The 27,260-nt window shown below is 32.9% G+C and overlaps 2 long non-coding RNA genes across 3 annotated transcripts; one reads left to right on the top strand and one right to left on the bottom strand.

The window, feature by feature from the left end:
- The first annotated feature begins 90 nt into the window (after positions 1–90).
- On the top strand, positions 91–25,277 carry LOC124184191. Of its 2 annotated transcripts, XR_006871135.1 has the most exons (3): positions 11,687–11,734; positions 17,149–17,169; positions 25,166–25,277. It is a non-coding gene; the product is annotated as an uncharacterized LOC124184191 (long non-coding RNA). The 2 variants fall into 2 exon arrangements; XR_006871136.1 differs by lacking the exons at positions 11,687–11,734; positions 17,149–17,169 and adding an exon at positions 91–140.
- On the bottom strand, positions 16,835–27,260 carry LOC124184193. Its single transcript, XR_006871138.1, has 3 exons — positions 27,125–27,260; positions 18,542–18,546; positions 16,835–16,844 (listed from the first exon to the last, which is right to left on the bottom strand). It is a non-coding gene; the product is annotated as an uncharacterized LOC124184193 (long non-coding RNA).

Below are 27,260 nucleotides of genomic sequence, written 5' to 3'. Positions count from 1 at the left end.
TTATAATTTTCCATATCGACATCATCATCGTCATCGTCAGTGATTTCAGTTTCTATCGCCAAAAGATGAATTACAGGTTTATCAGACTCATTCTGACTCAGGTGAATCGGTACTATTTCACTTTTTTTCCGATCATCTTGGTCTATACCGTAAACGTTAATTGAAAGACCGTTAAGCTTCTCAAATTTTGATATGATGTTGTTGTCTAGAGACATTGGAAAATCCAAACCGTCGTATTGTAGCACTGAGCTGAAATGTGGATACGAAGTAATTTTGCTGGGATTGTTGTTGTCGGCTGGGAACAGAACTGCGGTGACCGACCAGAGGAAGCAATACGAGTCGCTGTTACGGATGTTGACGACAGCCTTCTTATCTTGAATATCTTTGGGTAGTGGTGTGTATGTGAAGACACCGCCTCGTAGTGGTACGTACTTGTTGATATTCACAGTCAAATTGATTATTTCAGTCAGCGACCAGCCTGAATCCTTTTCCTGGAAGTCTTCCACCTTTTTCAACAAACGCTCCGTCGCGTTTTCGATGAACCATTCGTTCATATCCGTTGTCTGGAGAATGATTTCATTTCTCGTATCAAAAAATTTGATCTCTTCCACCGTGCGATCATCTTTTCTAACTTCAAATTTACAAGCCAGGATAACGTTGGCTTTCAAGCTCCTGTCTTTCTTCAAAGCGTTTTTTAGTCTCGTCACAGCTAGTACCTTTGCGTCTTCTAGAAATCTCTCCATATCTTTATGTTTTAAATTGACGATGGATCCAGTTCGAATTCTCTCCTCGAAAGCTGATTCCAAATCTTCCCAGTGAACTCGATCGCTTCTTCTTACTTTCCGCGTACCTCCACCCGTTTTCTGAAGACGTTTGAATTTTTCCGTGAGCGCTTTCAAGAGTCCGATCGTTGTGATAATTCTCATCTTTTCTCCAATCGATGAAGCCTTTCGCAAAATTTTGTTCAGAAGCCTAATATTTTGGGTTCCCAATCGAATCCATTTTGCAATTTCTGCCGGCGCCGAGTTTTCAGATGAAATCTTGAACGTCGATTCCATAATATCGATCAATCTCAAACACTTCGCGGATTCCATCTTGAGCTTTTTCCTCACGTATACTTGACAAGTTGTGACTTAATGATCGTTTGCAGTGATGAGCGTTCTTTTTATAGGGCAGCTGTACGGATGCGCGCGCACCTTTTGGCATTCCAAGAGCGATGGTAACCCAACACCGCAGATCCATGGCTTTGAATGTACCGCGGCTATCGGTCGACCTTGCACGCTGGTCTTGACTGAACCCGTTCAAAATTCATCGTCGAGTTCACACGGCAGTTACAAGCCAAAAAAATGTCACGTGGTTGATATCAAACCGACATCCGAATAAGTGAAACACGATTCTCGGAACCATTAATTCTGGAATGTCACGTGGTTGATAACGTGGGAAGGAATGTGGGGGTGGTTGATGTTACACATCAGTGAAATTGGGAAAGGAATTCGGAGTGGTTAATGTTACACATCAGCAGTCATATCGTGGGAAAAGAATGCGGGACGGTAAAGAAGTTCTCACCCCCCGCTGCGCCCTCTACCGTCGGCAGGCGAGCACTACAGACCTTCGGTACGGCAGACTGTGACGTCATCACGGGATTTTGACCTTTGATCGAACAACTGTCGGTAAGGTTGCACGGTTTTGACCTTCGGTACGGCAGACTGTGACGTCATCGCGAAAAAGGGTTGGAGTCTGGGCTACGCGGAGCGGAAAAGGGTTTGAGTCTGGGCTGCGCGGAGCGCCTCGGCGGGCTGCGCGGAGCGGCTCGGTCGGTAAAGAAGGTGTTTGTACTCAGAACCCGCCTTGCTATACTACTTATTTATATTCAATTATGTCGATTTGTGTTATGTGTGTATGTATAAATATATGTATATGCATATATTATAATTTTTAATTTACTTTTAAAAAAAGAGAAATTTAAGAAAAAAAATTTTTTCAGAATAAATAAATTTTTTCCGAAGAAATATAATTATTGAAAAAATTCTTCATATTTCCAAATCATCTGCTCACATATCAATTAAAATAAAAATATCATTCATTAAGAAAATGCCATTCGATATACTCTATGAATTGTAGTTTGGAGCATCTGTACAATGGACTAGAAGTTATTATAAGTCTTAAAGAAGACATACAGATGAAAGAATGATTATCCATTCAATTTCATTTTTAAAATTTTTGAAAATTATTAATTTTTTAATCTAAGGAAAATGATTCGTTCAAATTAGTTATTTTTTCCATTTCAATAAATCATTCAACTCAATCACCTCCATGTATATCTATCATATTAATGTATAATACATATATATATATATATATATATATATATATATATATATATATATATATATTTATATATATATATATATATATATATATATTTATATATATATATAGATATATAATGATGAAAATAAGTATTTATATTCAATTATGTCAATTTGTCTTATGTGTATATATATATATATTTTTGTATACTCGTATATGTAAGCTTGTGCGTAATCAAGCTTGGCTGCGTCGCTTATTGACACGCGTGTGAGAGTCAGTATGTAACAAGACTCCGAGCTGTTAGCATCAATGTTATTATATTGATGTATACAAGGGTTTGCTATCGGCAATTGTATAGATTCAGGTTAGCTATAAGATTATTAGTAAATGGTAATATCTCTGTATTTCACTAATTTGTACATATTTTTAATATTACAGTTGTTAACTGCATCTTACATGTGTGGATTATCACCCTAATCTTCATTCCTACCTAACAATATGATTATTGGCTTACATATATATCATAATTTTCAATTTACTTTTCAAAAACGAGAAATTGTTAAAGAAAAAATTCTTCTCACGATAATTAAATTTTTTAATAATCAATATAATTATTCAAAAAATCCCGTATATTTTTGAATCATCTGCTCCCATAATAATTAAAATAAAAGTATTATTTATCAAGAAAATGCCATTCAATTCACTTCATGAATTGTTGTTTGGAGCATCTATACAATGGATTAGAACTTATTATAAGGTTCAAAGAAAACGTACAGATAGATAAATGATTATTCATTTTATTTTATATTTTTAATTTTTAAAAATCAGTTCATCTCTAACTCAAGCAAAATAATTTATTCAAATTAGTTATTTATTTTATTTTATTAAATTATTCAATTCAATTACCTTCATTTATATTCATTATGTTAATGTATCATATATATACATATATGTATATAATGATCAAAATAAGTATTTATATTTAATTATGTCATTTTGTGTTATGTGTGTATATGTTTATATATATATATATATGATATTTAATACTGGTGTTTGGTGAGAGTAGGTTTGGATAAAACTGTTCGTAGTTACAATTAACGTTTATTACAGAGTAATCAAGTAAAGATAAAGGTGCAAAATAAAAACGTTGTAATACAATAGGTGCGGGGAATAAATATACACGTGCTCAATACAATACACTCAGTTCCTGAGTCCCGTCTAATCCAAGACGACCCGGTCAGTTTTGACTCACTCGACAGACTACTTCTATCGTTCGCTTACAGTCGTTTATTACCTATGTATAAGTGACATCTATACTTTCACATGCATTGTACATTTGTATATTTCTCATGATCTTCGCATATATCAACAATATATATGTATATAATATTTTTTTTCAAAAATTTCTCTTTTTTCAGAAGTAATTCAAAAATTATTATATGTATATATATATATATATAAACATATATACATATGATAATTTTTGATCTTTTGACCTTTTGACCAATCCATGTATATATATATATATATATATATATATATATATATATATATATATATATATATATATATATATATATATATATATATATATATATATATGTATATGTCGGAGTATCACAAATCTTGTTTAATAATTCCATTTTAAAATGTATTTAGTGAATGAGAGGATGTGTCTTTCGAAATCAAACTCTCTATGAGTCCACCGTATCAAGCGTCAAGCGTTATTAGCAAGCTATGAGTATAGCTGAATAACGGAATCTCAGCAACAAACAAATGGTTTGTTTATAACAACGCTTGGACGAAATCGACAGTCACGGTAATTAGCTAGAGAGCATACCAGACGTGTCGGGATCGTCACGCTAAATATGAATAATCAACGCCTAAAAGAACACTTTACATCCTCTCCGCCTTACTGAGGCTTTACGTCGACACATAAATTATAATTTTCAACTCACTTTTAGAAAAAAAAAGATTTTGAAAAAAAAATTTTATTCAAATTAAATAAATTTTTTAAAAATAAATATAGTAATCAAAAACTCCTATATATTTTTCAATTATTTGCTCTCATATTAATTAAAATGAAAATATTGTTCATTAAGAAAATGCCATTGAATATACTTTATGAATTATAGTTCGGAGCATCTATACAATGGATTAAAACTTATCATGAGAAAGGAAACATACAGATGAATGAGTAATTATTCATTTGGTTTCATATTTTTAATTTTCAAAAATTAATCATTCTTCAATTTAAGAAAAATAATTCATTTGAATGAGTTTTTTTTTTTTTCATTCAATCATTTAACCTAATTACCTCCATTCATATTCATTATTTTAATTTATAATATACATATATATATATATATATATATATATATATATTGTAACCAGATATTTTTATATATTTGAGGGTAATAACGATATAACGATAATTGGTTACCCTACAGCGCAGTCGCTAACCTAAATAATTAGATAGAGAGAGATACTAAGGGAGAAAGATACGATTGTTGGGCGCCAGACGCACATGCGTCAAAAATAGATAATTAGAGAAAAAGACAAAGATAAAGGTAAAGGTAATAGGTAAAGGTGAGGTCAGGTTCTACGACGGTTTTGCACAGTTCGCTCAGAGAGACAAGATAATGGTAGAGGGGCGGAGTCGAATCCAATAGATAAAATAAGAAACAGGTGAAGCAGGAATAATATCAAATATATTAAACAAGAAGCGATAAGTTTACTGACAAGCAAGTAGCTGAAGAGTTTGCGATACAAGTACGATATGTGCGATAATTAACAATAGTTACAGCCAGAGAAAGGTTAAGCGAGAGAGTTAACAATTAACGGAACGTTTTCCGAATAAGCGGGAAATATGCGCAAGCTCGCGATACTAAAAGGTAATGATTAACACGGTTTTATGATAGATAGGCAGAACAGAAAAAGATATACTGTACTTAAATTAAGCGGTAAGCAAATAAATCATAAAATATGAGAAGCGATTATAACACATGCGAAATACAACAATTGTAATAGTTATCACATTACCAGAATAATCAGAAATAGGTAGACAGGGAATTATGAATTACAAGGTAAATGCAAGCGACAGGTCAAATAGAAAATTATCATGAAATATAGAGAATAAAAGATAATACGTAGTCTATAGTTTGCGGTAAGTGCGAGAGAAAGAGAGATAATATTCGGTACGAAAAAAAGGTAATTCAAGATACGGCAAACAATATTCAAGATAATTAATATGCAACGTGCGGCAAACCAAATAGACTACGGACAACTACGATCAGCGATATAAGTGAAGAAAATAGTGAAAAAGATGTTATGCGATATGGCACAATACTCCAATGTCAAATGAACGACGAACGGGACCGCGCAGCGATATAAGATCGCTCCCGCGGTACTCTCACTAAGATACGATAATCAACGATAATAGGTAAAGAGACAGATAGAAACTAATCAGAGAAAATATAACAAAATAGCAATGCTCAATAGCTAAGATAAAAATTGATCCTTTAACGGACCGCGCTGCTAGACAGCGATATTCGACAGTCAAATATTCTGAAAGAGACCGATAATGAGATAAAGCGATAGTCACTACAATGCGTAAGTAATAATCAACCAGTCGCGAAGTAACTTGCAATAAGACAGAGAAAGGGATAAGAGATAATAAGAGATAAAAAGATACGAGCCCAATTGGCTCAAGCAGACCAACTGCAAGGTAAAGAGAGAAAGAGATAAAGGTAAAGGTACGATATATTGCAAGTAATCTCGTGGCTTCACAAAATAGAAAAGGAACCTCACTTACGTGAAAGAAGATAGAACTGGTATAGAGAATGCGATACGATAACGAGAAACTAGTCACAGTGATAGCGGTAATGATACTAGGTATAACAATAGCACGTCTTTTCAAGTCAGGAACTGAACGTAGAGTAATGAGATGAGCGATGATCCTGATTTTCATCGAGCTGGTGTCACGTGATTCTTCCCAAAATTTGCGGTATCTTAATTGGACCAGCTGGTCTCGTGGCCTGGTCCACGGATAGGCGGCGATAATCCCTCGCCGCTTGATGTTCTTTTCCCTCGACGACGGGTATCGAGGTATCAGGACGTCGGAAGGTGGTTAGAGATGTTTTCCTGCAGCTATGCGGTATCGTTGGTGAGAAGGGGGTGGGGTCGTACTGCTCAGGTATTGCGATATTGAGGTGTGCGGCAATGTTACGTCACTGGTCTCCTGGACTTGCGACCGACTGTAACTCACTCCTTGCTTTACTGGTACTCCCCGTTGTAGCTATTTCGTCGGCGCTGCATCCCGGCCCTCGCTCATGGAAGCCCTCATGCCGGAACGATCTGGTGGTGATGGCCCTCAACCCGGATCCCCACACTAGATCCACCAGATCCACGTGGTCAGCATATCATTAGCCTATTCCACGCCGCAGTCCTTCGATAAGACGGTTCGTGAAGAGAAAACCGTCTTCTATTGGATAGTCAACGACTTAGTAGATGTTAGGGTCGGTTCAGCTCCAGGCTGATAAGTATCGTCGACGGGAGGCTTCGTTGTGTTTTTGACGCACAGCCCTGTACGCCGCCTGACGATGCATCCGAGCGGTAGAAGCATTCGTTCGTGGTTCGGCTCCTGGCCGATAAGTCTCATATAGTTGGAGGTGCTGTTGCGCATCACGCACGACCCTTTTCGACAACTAGATAGGCATCCATCGGGAGTGGTTTCAGCGGTATTCGTTCGTCTGTAGTCGGTGATGTTGATGTTGAGCTGGTACGTGACCCCTGTCAGGCAGTGTCCTGGTATCTTGACGTGAAGGTCTCGCGGATGGTTCTCGAAGAGCATTACAGAATTAGAAAATAGCATACAATTAGCTTAGTAAAGGGAAATCAACTTAAAGATAATTAGTCGTTCATTTTTGGAGTATTGGCCTCAGACGTGCTTTCGTTATTTTTAGCGATATTTGTACCTAGGGGAATGCGATAATTAAATAAAGTGACGGGGTACGAAATACCACGTCACAATATATATATATATATATATATATATATATATATATATATATGTTACGCCCCGACGTACTGCCTTGGCGTACCTTTCTAAAATTCCATTTCATTTCATTTCTTTGATTACTTCAATGCGCATATATCATTTAATCAAATCTCATATTCGAATAACAGCGAGTTCCACCCCTCCTGGCAAAAGTCACGTAGAGACCAACAACGATCCCTAGTATAAGGTTCAACTTTCGTTTATTTAGCTGGTACCAAGAACTGAAATAAGGAACTGCTGAGCTAGCATCGGTAGCGCTCAGCCTGGAAGTATCCCTCTTTTTGAATTAAAATTATAATCAACAACTAGGATAAACCACTATCTTTAGAACTATCAAATTTAAATAGATCACTCATTGGAATGTATGAATGAATGTGTGAAAATTGCATGCGAATATCTTTTGTTCATATTTTTAATGTGTTACCGAGGAGATTGAGAATCGTCGGAACACCGTTGGAGAGCGTGAGGTGACGCTGACCATGTGGACTGGGGCGCCAGAAGGTCGCCTCGCTCCTCATTGGCTAATTACCGTTGTGACCAACTACAATTGCAGCCTCTTGGACCCTCGGGCCCAAGAAGCAGCGTCTTTCGTCTTTCAAGTCGCGAAGTGCGTGGACGTAAACCCGGATTAGCCCTCTCGAGCAAGAGTAGTGTTTGGAAAATCTTAATTGTGACCGGCCTAGAGTCTCGCGCTAATTCGTTAAATTCGAGCTTCAGTTAATCTGTTAATTGCAAAAGACTCACTATCTTCTACATTTCCATCTTTTCTGTTCTTTACTAAATCTCGTCATTTCGCGAATAGACATTTTTATGCAGTTCCATTTTCCTTAATTAAATCAAGTTCGGCCCTGATTCAAACCGAATCAGGTAATCTTAAGTAATAATAATAATAATTACACTATCATTTTCAATAAATAAATCGTTCCAATTAATTTCATTATACATTAAAATCAGAAAACAGACACTTTTAATTATAACTCTCGGTAACAAGATATCATTCTAAATTTACAAAGACTCAGTGACCAACGTTCTACATCACTCGATTCATCAACTATTCCAAATTTGAGGTGAGGCCCCTGGTCCAACATTCTACCGACGCAGACCGACACGATCCGACGGCTCTCAATCTCGTCGACCGATTCACCCAAAAGCTAAGTCAATCCGAGTGTAAATCTTCTAAATTAGACGAATTCTTGTTCACCTTGATAATCAAAATTTCTTCAGTAAATTCACAAAAACCAAGCATAGAATTGGTGGCTAGCTTCACTACCCCCAATTAAATTCCACTTATTGTTTCCAAGAATTCACAAATAAGACTAAACGATTAAATATATATATATTAAATATATATATAATATTAAACGATTTAAGATAATCTAAAAAGAGAGATACAATACAATACAATATTCACGACCAGGTAGTTATAACCATCGTTCAGAATAGATGTTCCTGGTACCAAATAATAATATCCATTAGAATAAAACAACACACGATTTGTATAAACTTGAATATTTCATAAATTGTTATTTTTGGCTCATATATATAATTATCACCATCGATTGTTACCAGATATTTCGATAACTAAATTGAACCAGAATATATTCTATCTTTTACCAGTTAAATCTTTTCAAACATTTATTTTGAGCGACCTCCATCCCATTTTCTTTATTATAAAATAGCCTCAACTATTTAAACAAACGTCACAGACCTGTACAGGTCTATAGCAACACGATCCTACAAATTACCGGCTTATCGGAAGGTAAGTCCTTCTCTTAGTTTTAATTATTATTCATTGTCGTTACGTGGGAGCTAGATTATTGAATTAATCATCAACTACCACCGCTCAGTACACCCTCACCCCCACGTAACATATATATATATGTATATTATAAATTAAAATAATAAATAGTAAATTAAAAATAATTATATATATATATATATATATATATATATATATATATATATACACCAAACACAAATTGACATAATTAAATATAAATACTCATTTTCATTATTATATATATATATATATATATATTATATATATTATATATATAATGTTCCTTTTTTAACACTGTCGAAGCTGCGATGAGTTTCTCTGTAAATGGAGAAACGACATTTACAGCTTATTTTTCTCTCGTTCTGACGTTTCCACGTGCGATTCGGCTGATAATAGCTTATGTACTAATCTGTCATAATGCCCTCGGCATTCTATTGTTTCTATTCGCTCATATTTACACGTATGTACTATTGACCGTGAAACTGCCAAAGGCGCTTATTGTTGTGCGGTGAAATTTCAAATTTGGGAGTGAGGAAGAAATATGATGAGGTGAATATAGGCCTCGTCATATTTGTTTACATATATAATTTATATATATATATATATATATATATATATATATATATATATATATATATATATATGATAATGAAAATAAGTATTTATATTTAATTATGTCAATTTGTGTTTTGTGTATATATATATATGTATATATATATATATATATATATATATATATATATATATATATATATATATATATATATGATTATTTTTAATTTACTTTTGAGAAAAGAGAAATTTTTGAAAAAAAAATTTTTTTCACAATAAATAAATTTTTTAATAATCAATAGAATTATTAGGAACATCCCATATATTTCTTAATTATCTGCTCACATATTAATCACAATAAGAATATTTTTCATTGAGAAAGTGCCATTTAATATACTTTATGGATTGTAGTTTGGAGCATCTGTACAATGGATTAGAACTCATTATAAGGTTTAAAGAAGACATACAGATAGATGAATGATTATTTATTGAATTTCATATTTTTAACTTTTAAAAATTAATTATTTTCCAATTTAAGAAGATTAATTTATTCAAATTAGTTATTTTTTTTAATTATGAAATTATTCAACTCAATTACCTCCATTTATGTCTATTATATTAATGTATAATATATATATATATATAATATATATATTATTATATATTTATATTATATATATTATATCTTATAATTTTCGATGATGAAATTAGTCGAAAAGCCGGTCAGGAGAAGACGTTCAATGATTTATAAAACGTGAGTAAAAAATCGACGTTTCGGCCGGGCCCTGCCGACCATCCTTAGGATAAATTTCTATAATGATTAACAAAGGGAATGCTTCAAAAACAAAATCGGATTGAAAGCATGGAGATACGTTCATACTAATACATGTTGTTGCAAAAATAGGTGAAAAATTAAGAAATTACACGCACATGTCTGAGTGACAGTTTTAGGTTAAGCGTCGAGTTTTGACGGAAGGTTGAAGAGAGTAAAAATACCTTAATAAGAATGAATTATGGTGGAAAGAGTGCTTAATAAGAATGTGGAGTTAGATATGAGAAGGAGATAAGTTAAATTTGAAACAGATTACTCACAAAAATCGATCCGTAAATCTATGTTGATCACGTGTGATATTGATCTATGTTCGAATGTCGTGGACTTCAAAGGCAGGTGAAATGTTAAGGACAAATATAAAAACTCTATCTCTATACCGTACATTAAAAATCTGTCTAGCCAAATCAAAAGAATTCTGAATGACGAGGGTATTGAAATTACTTTTAGAATATCTAATACTACCAAACTTTCCCTGTTTTCTCATCTTAAGTCTGTAACTCCTAATTTAGAGAAAATTAACTGTGTATACAAAATACCATGTCAAGACTGTAGCAAAAGTTATATTGGACAAACGTCACAACACCTAAAAAATAGAATTTCTGGCCATCGCTCTAATATTAAATGCCATATCACTGATAGATGCGCTTCAGCAGAAAACTCCCTTAGTCTGGGGCATCATTTCGATTTTAACAACTCTATAACCCTAGCTACAGAACCGAACTGGTATTAACGTATCATTAAGGAAATGATTCATATCTTTAAGAACAAAAGGAACTCTGTTAACAAACGTACTGACATTGAACATCTGAGCCACTTATACTCTAACATTCTCTAGTTTTCATAATCTTGTTTTCAAAAATTTTGGCGCCCGTGGCCCCGATTGGTCACCTGCCTTTGAAGTCCATAACATTCGAACATAGATCAATAGCACACGTGATCAACATAGATTTACGGATCGATTCCCGCTAACCTTCACTTCTGTCCGAAATGCTGAACTATTAGCAACACCTAAGCATGTACTGGTCGTCAATTTTTGTGAGTAATCTGTTTCAAATTTAACTTATCTCCTTCTCATATCTCACTCCACATTCTTATTAAGCACTCTTTCCACCATAATTCATTCTTATTAACGTATTTTTACTCTCTTTGACCTTCCGTCAAAACTCGACGCTTAACCTAAAACTGTCACTCAGACATGTGCGTGTAATTTCTTAATTTTTCACCTATTTTTGTAACAACATGTATTAGTATGAACGTATCTCCATGCTTTAAATCCGATTTTGTTTTTGAAGCATTCCTTTTGTTAATCATTATAAAAGTTTATCCTGAGGATGGTCGGCAGGGCCCGGCCGAAACGTCGATTTTTTACTCACGTTTTATAAATCATTAAACGTCTTCTCCTGACCGGCTTTTCGACTAATTTCATCATCTTCAATCTACCTCCTGGTCACGAACTTCCTTCATAAAAATCTTATAATTTTCAAATTACTTCTGAAAAAAGAGAAATTTCTAAAGAAAAAATTTTTTCCACGGTATTCAAATTTTTTAATAATAAATATAATAATTTAAAAAATCCTGCATGTTTTCGAATTATCTGCTCACATATTAATTGAAATATGAATATTATTCATTAAGAAAATGCCATGTAATATACTTTATGAATTGTAGTTTGGAGCATCCATACAATAGGTTAGAACTTATTTCAGGGTTTAAAAAAAAAATACAGATGGATAAATGATTATTTGTTCAATTTCATATTTTTAATTTTTCAAAATTAATTATTCTTCCATTGGAGAAAAATAATTTATCTAAATTAGTTATTTTTTTCATTTCATTCAATTATTTAACTTAATTACCTCCATTCATATTCATCATATTAATGCATAATATAAATATATATATAATGATAAAAATAAGTATGGGCTATTCCGCGTCAACCGGATCAGTCATCTCTCAGATATTTTTTTAATTTGGCATGTGGATTGTGTAGGGGGAGTTAGATTTTTGTGCCAAAGCGCGAATCTTATAATGCAAAATTCGATTTTTTATTAACAATAACAAATTAGACTCCCATTTTTTTCAAAAATTCATAACTTTGGCAAAAAATTAGATACAATATATTTTTTTTTTTTCAAATTACGCGGAAAGCTCCATAGAATTTAAAAAAAAATACGAAATGGTAAAAAAAAAGTTGTTATCAATTGTTTATTTAACAATTAATTTTTCAAAGATTTTTAAAACAGTGACTGACACGATCAAAAAATTTTTTTAAAATTCTGACATGTTCCTTAAACTGTACTACAACCTGTGAATGAATTCCAGAGAGGTGTTTTTCTTCGTTTTCGAGTTAAAAATCATTAAAGGTGTCGATGCGCATGAAATTGCGGCGCGCCGAGTCTCTACGTAATGGCGGGCGGCCGGTTGCCGTCCACCGCTACACCGCGGTGGCGTCGCAGCGTTATTTTAGAGCCATTTTCACGATGTAGGACATGATTGAAGAATCTGAAAAAAATACTGTACCTTCACAAGGCTTGCTCAAAGCGATAAGTGAAGTTTGAAGAATGTGTTTTTATTTTAAAATAAGTAGCAAGTTATGTAATTATTATCATTTATGTGCACTCTCATGGTGTGTAACCGTTATTTTGAATCTCTGTAATAAAACGGTGAAAAACACATTCCTGAAACTTCACTTATCGCTTTGAGCAGGCCCTGTGAAGGTACAGTATTTTTTTCAGATTCTTCAATCATGTCCTACATCGTGAAAATGACTCTAAAATAACGCTGCGACGCCGCCGCGGGGTAGCGGTGGACGGCAATCGGCCGCCCGCCATTACGTAGAGACTCGGCGCGCCGCAATTTCACGCGCATCGACACCTTTAATGATTTTTAACTCGAAAACGAAGAAAAACACCCCTCTGGAATTAATTCACAGGTTGTAGTACAGTTTAAGGAACATGTCAGAATTTTAAAAAAATTTTTTGATTGTGTCAATCACTGTTTTAAAAATCTTTGAAAAATTAATTGTTAAATAAACAATTGATAACAACTTTTTTTCACCATTTCGTATTTTTTTTTTGAATTCTATGGAGCTTTTCGCGTAATTTGAAAAAAAAAAAAAATTGTATCTAATTTTTTGCCAAAGTTATGAATTTTTGAAAAAAATGGGAGTCTAATTTGTTATTGTTAATAAAAAATCGAATTTTGCATTATGAGATTCGCGCTTTGGCACAAAAATCTAACTCCCCCTACACAATCCACATGCCAAATTGAAAAAATATCTGAGAGATGACTGATCCGGTTGACGCGGAATAGCCCGTATTTGTATTTAATTATGTCAATTTGTGTTATATGTATATACATAATATACATATATGTATATACATATTATAATTTTTAATTTACTTTTAAAAAAAGAGAAATCCAAAAAAAAAAATTTTCTACAATAATTAAATTTTTCAAAAATAAATATAATTATCAAAAAAATCCTATATATTTTTCAATTATCTGCTCACATATTAATTAAAATAAAAATATTTTCCATCAATAAAATGCCATTCAATATACTTTATTAATTGTAGTTTAGAGCATCTGGACAATGGATTAGAACTTATTATAAGGTTTAAAGAAAACACACAGACAGATAAATGATTATTTATTTAATTTTATATTTTTAATTTTCGAAAATTAATTATTCTTCAATTTAAGAAAAATAATTTATTTACATTAGTTTTTTTCTTTATTTTATCAAATTATTCAACCTCATTACCTCGATTTATATTCATTATACTAATGTATATAATATATATATATACATGGATATTTAATATAAAATATATAGATATATATATGTATAAAAAAGATAAGCTAATTAAGCTAATGGGTTCATATCTCATAGATAAAAATTTCAATATTTTACTTTTTATATAAAATGCCTGAAAACGGGTTATTCTGATAGAATAAATTATGTAATATTATAATTACTTTCATAGTTAATATAAATTATTATAAATTTTAATGATAAATTTATTTTTTTTTCTGAAAATTCATTCAATTAGTTAGTTCAAATAAATATTCTTAATCAATATTCACTTTTGGTATTTCAATTACTATTTATTCTTCGTCATGAATTGGTGCTTGAATAGGTATGGAAGTAAATTTATTGTCATTTATTGCTTTATTAATAAATAGTAATAATAAATTATTCAAATTTTCTAATTCTTCAATGATATATTATATTATTCGAGTTGGGGCTTATTTTTTTTTATTGATAAGAATTTCAATTACAAAAATAAATTTAATTTTCATGAATATAAATTTTTTTATGATTTTATTACAAATTAGATTATTTTAAAGTCAGGTGCTAGTCTATCTCATTGTTGATTGGTAAAGATTAGCAATAATATGAGATGAAAAAATTGTTTTTTTATTTTAACTGTTCAAAAAATTGCTCCATTATTCATTTTAATCAATATTAATAATAGATTGATTATTTATATATAAATAATTTTATCTGGATTTATAGGTTTATTATTGGGATTAAATCAAACATCATTAAAATTGATTATAGCTTATTCTTCTATTAATCATACGTCTAGGATATTTATGTCAATAATAATTGATTTCTATATTTCATTAATTTATTCAATGATTCATTCTCTAAATATTCAATAATTTGTATTTTTTTAAGTCATTCTAATATAAATTATTTGAATCAAGTTCATAAGTTTAATAATATAAGTTATTTTATGAAGTTTTTAGTTATAATAATATTTATATCGATAGCTGGTATTCCTCCTATATTTGGGTTTATCCCAAAGTTTCTTTTTTTTATTTTAATAGTAAATAATAAATTTTTTATTGAAAGTTTGATATTTATTATTTTTACATTAACTACACTTCTCGCAAAAATTAAGGGAACAACGAAATTTTCGAAATTTTTAGGTGATTTTCAACAGGCTGTATTTCAGTGAAAAATGGTCGTACAAGAAATAAAAAAACAAAGCTTTTGAAGCTTGAAGACTCTAGTTTTTGAATTTTTTGATAAAAAATTTTTCGAAGCACTATTAACCATGCAATCTTTGGATAAAGCACGAAGAAAAAATTTTCAAAATTTTTTACATTTTTTTTTTCACTCTACGGGCATGGAAAAATTTTTCCAAGCTAAACCAATGCATAGGTCGCATAGCTTGTTTATTCAGCTTCAAGATGCTTTTTTTTAAACCTCGATACGATCATTTGTCTTCGAGATATCGAATTTTGAATGCGAAAGGATCCTTTTTCACTCAACTGTTGATATCTCTGGAACTACTGGTCGCACAGCGAGCCGAAGGGCAGTTTCTTTTTCTGCAGAAAATTTCCTACAAAAATCTGTCAAGCTTGATGTCAAAAAAAAATTTTTTCCACCTGTAGCGTTAACGTGAAAAAAGAGCAAAAAAATGCCATTTTGCCTTTTTTTGGATAATCGACTGTATCTTCGTCAATATTGGGGGGAAAGCATAGGTTAGAAGAAAATTTCACAGCCTAATGTACCCCAAATGTCCCTCTAAATCGGTAGATCGATCGGTTCAGCGATTTTCCTGGACCGATTGATTGAAATTTTGAAAAAATTAAGGGAACAAGGTTTTTGTTTCTTAAGGAATTTTTGGATAATCGACTGTATCTTCGTCAATATTGGGGGGAAAGCTTAGGTTGGAAGAAAATTTTACAGCCTAATGTACCCCAAATGTCCCTCTAAATCGGTAGATCGATCGGTTCAGCGGTTTTCCTGGACCGATTGATTGAAATTTTGAAAAAATTAAGGGAACAAGGTTTTTGTTTCTTAAGGAATTTTTGGATAATCGACTGTATCTTCGACAATATTGGGGGGAAAGCTTAGGTTGGAAGAAAATTTTACAGCCTAATGTACCCCAAAGGTCCCCCTTAATCGGTAGATTGATCGGTTCAGCGGTTTTCCTGGACCGATTGATTGAAATTTTGAAAAAATCAAGGGAACAAGGTTTTTGTTTCTTAAGGGACCTTGTTCTCTTGATTTTTTCAAAATTTCAATCAATCGGTCCAGGAAAACCGCTGAACCGATCGATCCACCGATTTAGAGGGACATTTGGGGTACATGAGGCTGTAAAATTTTCTTCTAGACTATGCTTTCCCCCCAATATTGACGAAGATACAGTCGATTATCCAAAAAAAGGCAAATTGGCATTTTTTTGCTCTTTTTTCACGTTAACGCGACAGGTGAAAAAAAATTTTTTTTGACATCAACTTTGACAGATGTTTGTAGGAAGCTTTCTGCAGAAAAAGAAACTGCCCTTCGGCTCGCTGTGCGACCAGTAGTTCCAGAGATATCGGCAGTTGAGTGAAAAAGGATCCTTTGGCATTCAAAATTCAATATCTCGAAGACAAATGGTGGTATCGAGGTTTGAAGAAATGCATCTTGAAGCTGAATAAACAGGCTATGCGATCTATGCATTGTTTTAGCTGAGAAAAATTTTTCCATGCCCGTAGAGTGAAAAGAAAAATGTGAGAAATTTTGAAAATTTTTTCTTCGTGCTTTATCCAAGGATTGCATGGTTAATAGTGCTTTGAAAAATTTTTAACCAATAAATTGAAAAACAAGAGTCTTCAAGCTTTAGAAGCTTGGTTTTTTAATTTCTTGTACGGCCATTTTTCACTGAAATACAGCCTGTTGAAAATCACCAAAAAATTTCGAAAATTTTGTTGTTCCCTTAATTCTTGCGAAAAGTGTATTTTATTTTCTTATATTAATTTAATATTACCTACTACATTATATTTAAAAGTACTATTTAAATTAAATTTTAATAATTTTATATTTAATTTTCATTTTTTCATAACTAGGGGCTTCGCCCCTGCGCGCTTCGCGCGCCAACCCCATTTCGGCGCTACGCGCCTCGGGCACTCAGCGCTGCGCGCCTCACTATTTCCTTACGCATTGTCTAGTAGACAGGCGAATTCCTTCATGTTGATTTGATGACAAGTCTGCACTTGCTGTCCACTTCAATTCCTTCTGTGCTTACTTTTCTTTTTTTCATCAATCGAAGCTTCCATTCGTTGATTGAAAATTGGTGTTCCTTCTCTATTGATATCGATCTATCTCCTTGACTTGCTGAATTATTTTTGCTACCGCTCTGCCCGTTATTCTCCAAAATCACCTTCTTGATATTATTTTTTTCTCTATATTTGTGTTGCTGTTCACTCCGCAAAACACCTCTTTCTCTTGTGGTTAACATAGATCCTGGTCGTCCTCTTGCCTGGTTATAGGAATATTTGTTTATTATTATTCTCTGGCTTATTTAGTTATTCGCACTTACAATTTTATTTTCCTTTTTCTTTTGTGATACGTCCGACCATCCACCGTCTCCATCGCCTTGTCTGCTGGTTGAAACTCCTCCTTTCTCCATTGTCATCGTAAATCCTGGCTGTCCTTTTGACTGTTTGGTGATATATTTAGATTTACTATTATTTGATTGTTACTTTTCATACTTATTACTCACTATCTGAATTTTATTTTGGTACTGCAAGATATCAAAGTATCTACTGTCTCCGTCGCCGGTGAAGAGTAGCGAGAATTGTTTTACGTGGGGGTGAGGGTGTACTGAGCGGTGGTAGTTAATGATTAATTGAATAATCAAGCTCCCACGTAACGACAATGAATAATTATTAAAACTAAGAGAAGACCTACCTTTCGATAAGCCGGTAATTTGTAGGATCGTGTTGCTTTAGTCCTGTACAGGTCTGTGAGGTTTGTTTAAATTGTTGAGGCAATTTTATAATAAAGAAAGTGGGAAGAAGGTCGTTCAAAATAAATGTTTAATATAATTTAACTGGTGAAAGATGAAGTATATTCTGTTTCGATTTGGTTATTGAAATGTCTGGTAACAATCAATGGTGATAATGATATATGAGCCGAAAATAACAATTTATAAAGTGTTCAAGTTCATACAAATCGTGTGTTATAGTATTCTAAAGGATATTAATATTTGGTACCAGGAACATCTACTCTGAACGATGGTTAACTAGCTGGTCGTGATTATTGTATTATATCTCTCTTTTTAGATTATCTTGAATCAATTATATATATATATAATGGTAAAGTCTTATTCGTTAATTCTTGGAAACAATAAGTACGATTTAATTGGGGGTAGTGAAGCTAGCCACCAATTCTAGACTTGATTTTGAATGAAAATTACTGAAGTAGATTTTGATTATAAAGGTGGAACAAGAATTCGTTTAATTTCGAAGATTAACACTCGGATTGACTTAGCTTTAGGTGAATCGGTCGACGAGATTGAGAGCCATCGGATCGTGTCGGTCTGCGTCGGTAGAATGTTGGACCAGGGGCCTCACCTCAAGTTTGGAAGAGTTGATCAATCGAACGGTGTTGAACGTCGGTCACTTAGTCTTTTAGATTTGGAATTATATTTAAGATTACCTGATTCGATTGAATCAGGGCCGAACTCAATTTAATTATGGAAAATGGAATATCATTAAAATGTCTATTCACAGAAAAGATGAAAACGTAGAAGAAAGTGAGTCTCTTGCAGCTAATAGAATAACTGAATGCTCGAATTTGACGAATTAGCGCGAGACTTTAGGCCGGTCACAACTAAGATTTTCCGAACGCTACTATTGCTCGAGAGGGCTAATCCGGGTTTACGTCCACGCACTTCGCGACTTGACAGACGTAAGACATGGCTGCTTGGGCCAGAGGGTATTACTAGGGACAAATCTGCAGTTGCAATAAGTTGCAACAGTAATTAGCCAATTAAGTGCGGGGGCGACCTCCCGGTGTCCAAATCTACACGGTCAGCGTTAGTTCGCGCCATTCAACGATGTTCCGACGATTCTCAATCTCGTCACTTATACGTACAAGATGTTAACAGAAGGTATCTTAAGATAATTCTCACGCATTCATCCACACATCTTAACAAATAATCTGTTTTAATTTGGTGGTTCCAAAGGTAGTGGTTTATCCTAATGATTGATGATAATTTTGACTTAAAAAGAGAGATATTCCCGGGCTGAGCGCCGCTGTTACTAGGTCAGTAATTTTATAGCGCGATTCCTGGTGTCAGCAAATAAGATACAATGTCAGCGGATGCCGAGGACTGTACGTGACCTTATTAGAATATGAGATTGTTATGAAATAATTAAATGAATGAAATGAAATGGAATTTTGAAAAAGGTACGCCAAGGCGGTACATCAGGGCGTAACAATTGTGTTTCATTTTGTGATCCGATCCGGTGTGGATGAATTTGTTCTTCGCGATACACGATCAAACATATCTCAAAAATGTCCGCAGCTGCATATATTGCATTTTTATTCATATGTGATTTGTAATCACCAGGTGACCTAATCACAGCACCGTTTGACTCATTACCTGTAATAAAACCCGCAAACGTAGACCAATTATCCACTATATTTGAAACGATACTCAGTCTCACCTCTACGTGTCGATCTTGAGTGCCGTTTACACAATACGCCAACGCGCGAAAAAGACAATTTCCGTCGGGAATCATCTTGATAATTTTCGTTTGCATGTTCATTTTTTGCGCGTCAGAAACAGATACCTATAAAGATATTTGTCAAAGACTGTCAAAGACTGTCATAAACAGCCGATGACAGCTGTCAAAGGGTTTGCTAGATGCTTTTTGTTTTGTTTTCGGGATCTCACCCCACCGCCAACTTCATGCATATACTATTGTTATTATAATCTTTTTTTTACTCTTGTTATTATAATCTTTTTCTACGTTCATTTGTTTGAAACTTTTTTATTAGATAGAGAGATTATTTTATTCAATGTTTTTATTATATTGATAACTTATTTTATTTTATTATATTCTAATAATTAATTTTCAAAAATTTTGATGATTTTTATAATTTTGAATTTGCAATTTAATGTTATATATTTAACTATAAAATTAAGATTTTAGGTTAAATAAACTAATAACCTTCAAAGTTTTAAATAAAAATTTTGTATTTAAATCTTATTTATTAATGATAGAATTAAACTATTCCTAAAGATTTCAAAAATCTTTGTGCTTATTACACTAAATAATATATATATATTGTAATTTTTATTTATCTTTTATTAAAGTTTGATTTTGGTTTTTATATGATTATTATTATTTTTTTTGCATGTATTTTTTCAATCAATTGAAAATATTTTTTTTGCAGAATTTAATTTTAATAATTAAAGAAATTTAGAAATGTTAATAATATAAAAAGTATAGACAAAAAAATTGTGCCAGCAGTAGCGGTTAAACGTTTTATACAAATTAAAATTTTTAATCAATAAATTGTATTAATTTATTTACTTTCAATTGAAAAGAATTTTATGGTGGATTAAAATTTTTTGATTATATATATATATTTTTTATATATATATTTATATATTTATATATACTTTAACCAATATTTTTTTTTTATGTTTGAGGGTAAAACGATAGAACGATAATTGGTTACCCTACGGCGCAGTCACTAACCTGAAGAATTGGATAGAGAGAGCGGTGATAAGAGAGAAAGATACGATTGTTGGGCGCCAGACGCACATGCGTCAAAAATAGATAATTAGAGAAAAAGACAAAGGTAAAGGTAAAGGTAATAGATAAAGATAAGGTCAGGTTCTACGACGGTTTTGCACGGTTTGCTCAGATAGACAAGATAATGGTAGAGGGGCGGAGTCGAATCCAATAGATAAAATAAGAAACAGGTGAAGCAGGACTAATATCAAATATATTAAGCGAGAAGCGATAAGTTTAATGACAAGCAAGTAGCTGAAGAGATTGAGATACAATTATGATAAATGCGATAATTAACAATAGTTACAGCCAGAGAAAAGCTAAGCGAGAGATTTAACAAATAACGGAACGTTTTCCGAATAAGCGGGAAATATGCGCAAGCTCGCGATACTAAAGGTAATGATTAACCCGGTTTTAAGATAGATAGGCAGAACAGAAAAGATATACTGTACTTAAATTAAGCGGTAAGCAAATAAATCATAAAATATGAGAAGCGATTATAACACATGCGAAATACAACAATTGTAATAGTTATCACATTACCAGAATGATCAGAAATAGGCAGACAGGGAATTATGAATTACAAGGTAAATTCAAGCGACAGGTCAAGTAGAAAATTATCATAAGATATAGAGAATAACAGATACTACGTAGCCTCTAGTTTGCGGTAAGTACGAGAGAAAAAGAGATAATATTCGGTACGATAAAAGGCAATTCAAGATAAGACGAACAATATTCAAGATAATTAATATGCAACATACGGCAAACCAAAGAGACTGCGGACAGCTACGATCAGCGATATTAGCGAAGAAAATAATGAAAAAGATGTTATGCGATACGGCACAATACTCCAATGTCAAATGAACGACGAGCGGGACCGCGCAGCGATGTAAGATCGCTCCCGCGGTACACTCACTAAGATACGATAATCAACGATAATAGGTAGAGACAGATAGAAACTAATCAGAGAAAATATAACAAAATCGCAATGCTCAGTAGCTAAGATAAAAATTGATCCTTCAACGGAACGCGCTGCTAGACAGCGATATTAGACACTCAAATATTCCAGTAGAGAAAGATAATAAAATAAAGCAATACTCACTACAATGCGTAAGTAATAGTCAATCATTCGCGAAGTTACTTGCAATAAGACAGAGAAAGGGACAAGATAAGAGATAAGAGAGAATAAGGTACGAGCCCAGGTGGCTCAAGCAGACCAACTGCAAGATAAAGAGAAAAGATACGAGCCCAATTGGCTCAAGCAGACCAACTGCAAGGTAAAGAGAGAAAGAGATAAAGGTAAAGGTACGATATATTGCAAGTAATCTCGCGGCTTCACAAAATAGAAAAGGAACCTCACTTACGTAAAAGAAGATATAACAGGTATTAGCGAATGCGGTATAATAGCGAGAACTAATTATGGTGATAGCAGTAATGGCACTAAATATGACGATAGCACGTCGTTGCGATTCAGGAACTGAACATAGAGTGACGAGATGAGCGATGATCCTGATTTTCGTCGAGCTGCTGTCACGTGATTCTTCCTCAAATTTGCGGTATTTCAATTGGACCAGCAGGTCGCGTAGGCCTGGTCCACGAGTAGGCGGCGATAATCCCTCGCCGCTTGTTTTTCTTTTCCCTCGACGACAGGTATCGAGGTATCGGAACGTCGGAAGGTGGTTAGAGATGTTTTCCTTCAGCTATGCGGTATCGTTGGTGAGAAGGGGGGGTCGTACTGCTCATGTGTTGCCATATTGAGGTGTGCGGCAATAGTACGTCACCGGTCCTTCGGACTTGCGACCGACTGTAACTCACTCCTTGCTTTACTGGTACTCCCCGTTGTAGCTATTTCGTCGGCGCTGCATCCCGGCCCTCGCTCATTGAAGCCCTCATGCCGGAACGATCTGGTGGTGATGGCCCTCAACCCGGATCCCCACACTAGATCCACCAGATCCCCGTGGTCAGCATATCATTAGCCTATTCCACGCCGCAGTCCTTCGATAGGACGGTTCGTGAAGAGAAAACCGTCCTCTATTGGATAGTCAACGACTTAGTAGATGTTAGGGTCGGTTCAGCTCCAGGCTGATAAGTATCGTCGACGGGAGGCTTTGTTGTGTTTTTGACGCACAGCCCTGTACGCCGCCTAACGATGCATCCGAGCGGTAGAAGCATTCATTCGTGGCTCAGCTCCTGGCCGATAAGTCTCAAATAGTTGGAGGTGCTGTTTGTGCATCACGCACGACCCTGTTCGACAACTAGATAGGCATCCATCGGGAGTGGTTTCAGCGGTATTCGTTCGTCTGTAGTCGGTTGTGGTCGATGTTGAGCTGGTACGTGACCCCTATCAGGCAGTGTCCTAGTATCTTGACGCGAAGGTCTCGCGGATGGTTCTCGTAGAGCATTACAGAATTAGAAAATAGCATACCATTAGCTTAGTAGAGAGAATTCAACTTAAAGATAATTAGTCGTTCGTTTTTGGAGTATTGGCCTCAGACGTGCTTTCGTTATTTTTAGCGATATCTGCACCTAGGGGAATGCGATAATTAACAAAGTGACGGGGTACAAAATACCACGTCACAATACATATATATAAATATATATACATTATTTTATGAAATCTAAAATTTAATCCAGGATTAGATACCCTATTATTTCAGATGTTGATATTATATTTCAATAATTAATAGTTATGTTCTTCAAAATTACAAAAATTGGCTGTATTCAAAACTAATTAGGGGAATTTGTTTATAAAACGATAATCCGCGATAAATCTTACTTTAATAATTGAGTTTATTTATTTCCGTTGACAGAATATTTTTTTTAAATTCATAATTTTCATTAAATTTTATAGAAATTTTATTTCAGATCAAGATGTAGCTTATATTAAAGTTTAAATGAATTACAATAAAAATTTTATTTTTGATATTAAATTGAAATATTCATTCAAAATTGGACTTGATAGTAAAATTTAAAATTATATCTATTTGAATTAAAAATTAAATATGTACAAATTGCCCGTCACTCTCATTATAAAATGGGATAAGTCGTAACAAAGTAAATATACTGGAAAGTGTATTTAGAATTCAAATTATTTCGAAGGATTTTTTTATTTACAATAAATCAAATAGTTGTTCAATTCAACTTAGTTTGAAATTAATAAATTACATTTTTTATATTTAAAATTTTTTTATCAATAAAAATAATTTTATTGAATTTATAATTTTAGTATTGTTGAAGGAAAAAATAATTTAAATTATAGTTTAATTGTATATTGATAGGAATTTGAAATATTTTAAGAAATAAAATTTTTTAAAAAGTATATTTTATTTATTGTACCTTTTGTATCAGGGTTAATTGAAAAAATAATATAAATTAATATTTCTCTCGAATTGAAAAGATCTATTTAATTTTAAATTATTTTTAATGTTTAATAATTATTTTCAATTTTTAAATAGAAATAAAATGTTTTTTGTTTTTTAAGTTATCTAGTTTTTTGATAAATGAATTTGATTTGAATATTATTATCAATTATTTCAATCAATAAAAATAATTGTTTTTGATATAAAAGTTTTAAGGGATTAGCTTTAATTCTTAATTTTATAATTGATTTTAAATTATATAATCATATTTTAGGCTTAGAATTAGTCTTAATTTGAAAATTGTAATAATTTTATGAAATCATATATATATATATATATATATATATATATATATATATATATATATATATATATATATATATATATTATTTATAAATTTTAGTTTTAATTTAATTTTTGAGTTAAAAAGCTTAAATTTTATTAGAGGACGAGAAGACCCTATAGAGTTTTATACTTATATTCATTTTATTGATTAATTTATTATTATGAAATTAATATAATTATTTTGTTGGGGTGATAATTAAATTTAATGAACTTTTTATTTTGTCTCACATTATTAATGAATTTTTGATCCTATATTTCAGATTATTAGATTAAATTACCTTAGGGATAACAGCGTTATTTTTTTCAAAGTTCTTATTGACATAAAAAATCGCGACCTCGATGTTGGATTAAAATTTATTTTTGGTGTAGAAGCTTTTTTAGTGTAGAAGAAGAAAATTTAGGTCTGTTCGACCTTTAAAATTTCACATGATCTGAGTTCAAACCGGTTTAAGCCAGGTTGGTTTCTATCCTTAATTTTATTAAAAATCTTTAGTACGAGAGGACTATAATTTGATAAATTATTATGATTTTATTGGAAATGAATTTTATTAAATTTTTTAACTATTTTGGCAGATTAATGTAATAAATTTAGAATTTATTCATGTGTATTTTTATATACAATTAGTAATTCATATTATTGAATTGATTATAGTTTTTTTAAGAAGATTAATTTTACTTATTATACCGGGTGTCCCATTTTAATCCTACATCTAAATTATCTCGAAAAATATTGTTCTGATCAAATTTTGTTTGGAACAAAAGTTTTAGAGTTCAAAAAGGCACGTTCAAAAAAAATTTTGTTGAAGGTCCCAAATTTAAAATAGCGACGCTACGATGGCTGACATGGTTTTTTGAAGAGAAACCTAACTTTTTTTTATGACAAAACAATGCATTGCATTGAAACTAACAACTTTTGTAGGAGACATTTTTCGATTCAGATTGTGGTTTTCATGTTGGAACTCCATTTTTGACTATTTAGCGCTGTCCGGAAGGTACCATACAAAACCCAAACAAACCCAAACAAACCCAAACGAACCCAAACAAACCCAAAAAAACCCAAACAAACCCAAACAAACCCAAACAAACCCAAACAAACCCAAACAAACCGAAACAAACCCAAACAAACCCAAACAAACCCAAACAAACCCAAACAAACCTAAACAAAAGTGTGCATGCATCTGTGTGTGCGTGTCTGAGGTTGCACGATTGTGGGCATGTTTGTTTTTTTCGCGAAGAAAGAAATGCTTATCGCACGAGAAGACAGTCGGACTTCCCCGGAATAGTCATGACTCGACGACTGTTTCGTGCAGTTTGTCTCACGGGTCACTGTCTTCTACCAGGAGAAATTCACGTGGGCTATTACTCTTGGTCTTCTTTATGGCTTTATTAAGTCTCAGCCGAATTCCCTTGTGCGCTTATTTCTGCATAACATACTTCAGCATTTGTATGGATCACCAGTTGCCGATGCTCAGGTATCCTCCGATCGGCTGAGACTTAATAAAGCCATAAAGAAGACCAAGAGTAATAGCTCACGTGAATTTCTCCGGGTAGAAGACAGTGACCCGTGAGGCAAACTGCACGAAACAGTCGTCGAGTCATGACTATTCCGGGGAAGTCCGACTTTCTTATCGTGCGATAAGCATTTCTTTCTTCGCGAAAAAAAAACAAACATGCCCACAATCGTGCAACCTCAGACACGCACACACAGATGCATGCACACTTTTGTTTAGGTTTGTTCGGGTTTGTTTGGGTTTGTTTGGGTTTGTTTGGGTTCGTTTGGGTTTGTTTGGGTTTGCTTGGGTTTTGTATGGTACCTTCCGGACAGCGCTAAATAGTCAAAAATGGAGTTCCAACATAAAAACCGCAATCTGAATCGAAAAATGTTTCCTACAAAAGTTGTTAGTTTCAATGCAATGCATTGTTTTGTCATAAAAAAAAGTTAGGTTTCCCTTAAAAAAACCATGTCAGCCATCGTAGCGTCGCTATTTTAAATTTGGGACCTTCAACAAAATTTTTTTTGAACGTCCCTTTTTGAATTCTAAAACTTTTGCTCCAAACAAAATTTGATCAAAGCAATATTTTTCGAGATAATTTAGATGTAAGATTAAAATGGGACACCCTGTAGTATAAGTTAGAGTAGCTTTTTTAACTCTTTTAGAGCGTGAAGTTTTAGGTTTAATTCAGATTCGTAAAGGGCCTAATAAGGTTAGAATTTTAGGTATTTTACAGCCATTTTCTGATGCTATTAAGTTATTTTCTAAAGAGTTCTCTGTTCCTTTAATATCAAATTTTTTTCCTTATTTTTTATCTCCTTTAATTATATTAATATTATTATTGATTTGTTGAATAACAATACCTTATGTTACTAATTTTCATTCATTTGATTTTAGTTTGGTATTTTTTTTATGTTGTTTAGGTATTGGGGTTTATCCTATTATGATTTCTGCATGATCTTCAAATTCTAAGTATTCTTTTTTAGGTATATTA

The sequence above is a fragment of the Neodiprion fabricii genome, chromosome 6, assembly GCF_021155785.1.
Source record: "Neodiprion fabricii isolate iyNeoFabr1 chromosome 6, iyNeoFabr1.1, whole genome shotgun sequence".
NCBI classification, from domain to species: domain Eukaryota; kingdom Metazoa; phylum Arthropoda; class Insecta; order Hymenoptera; family Diprionidae; genus Neodiprion; species Neodiprion fabricii.
Note: the sequence above shows the minus strand (reverse complement) of the source record. Positions and strands in the feature narration are given on the sequence as shown.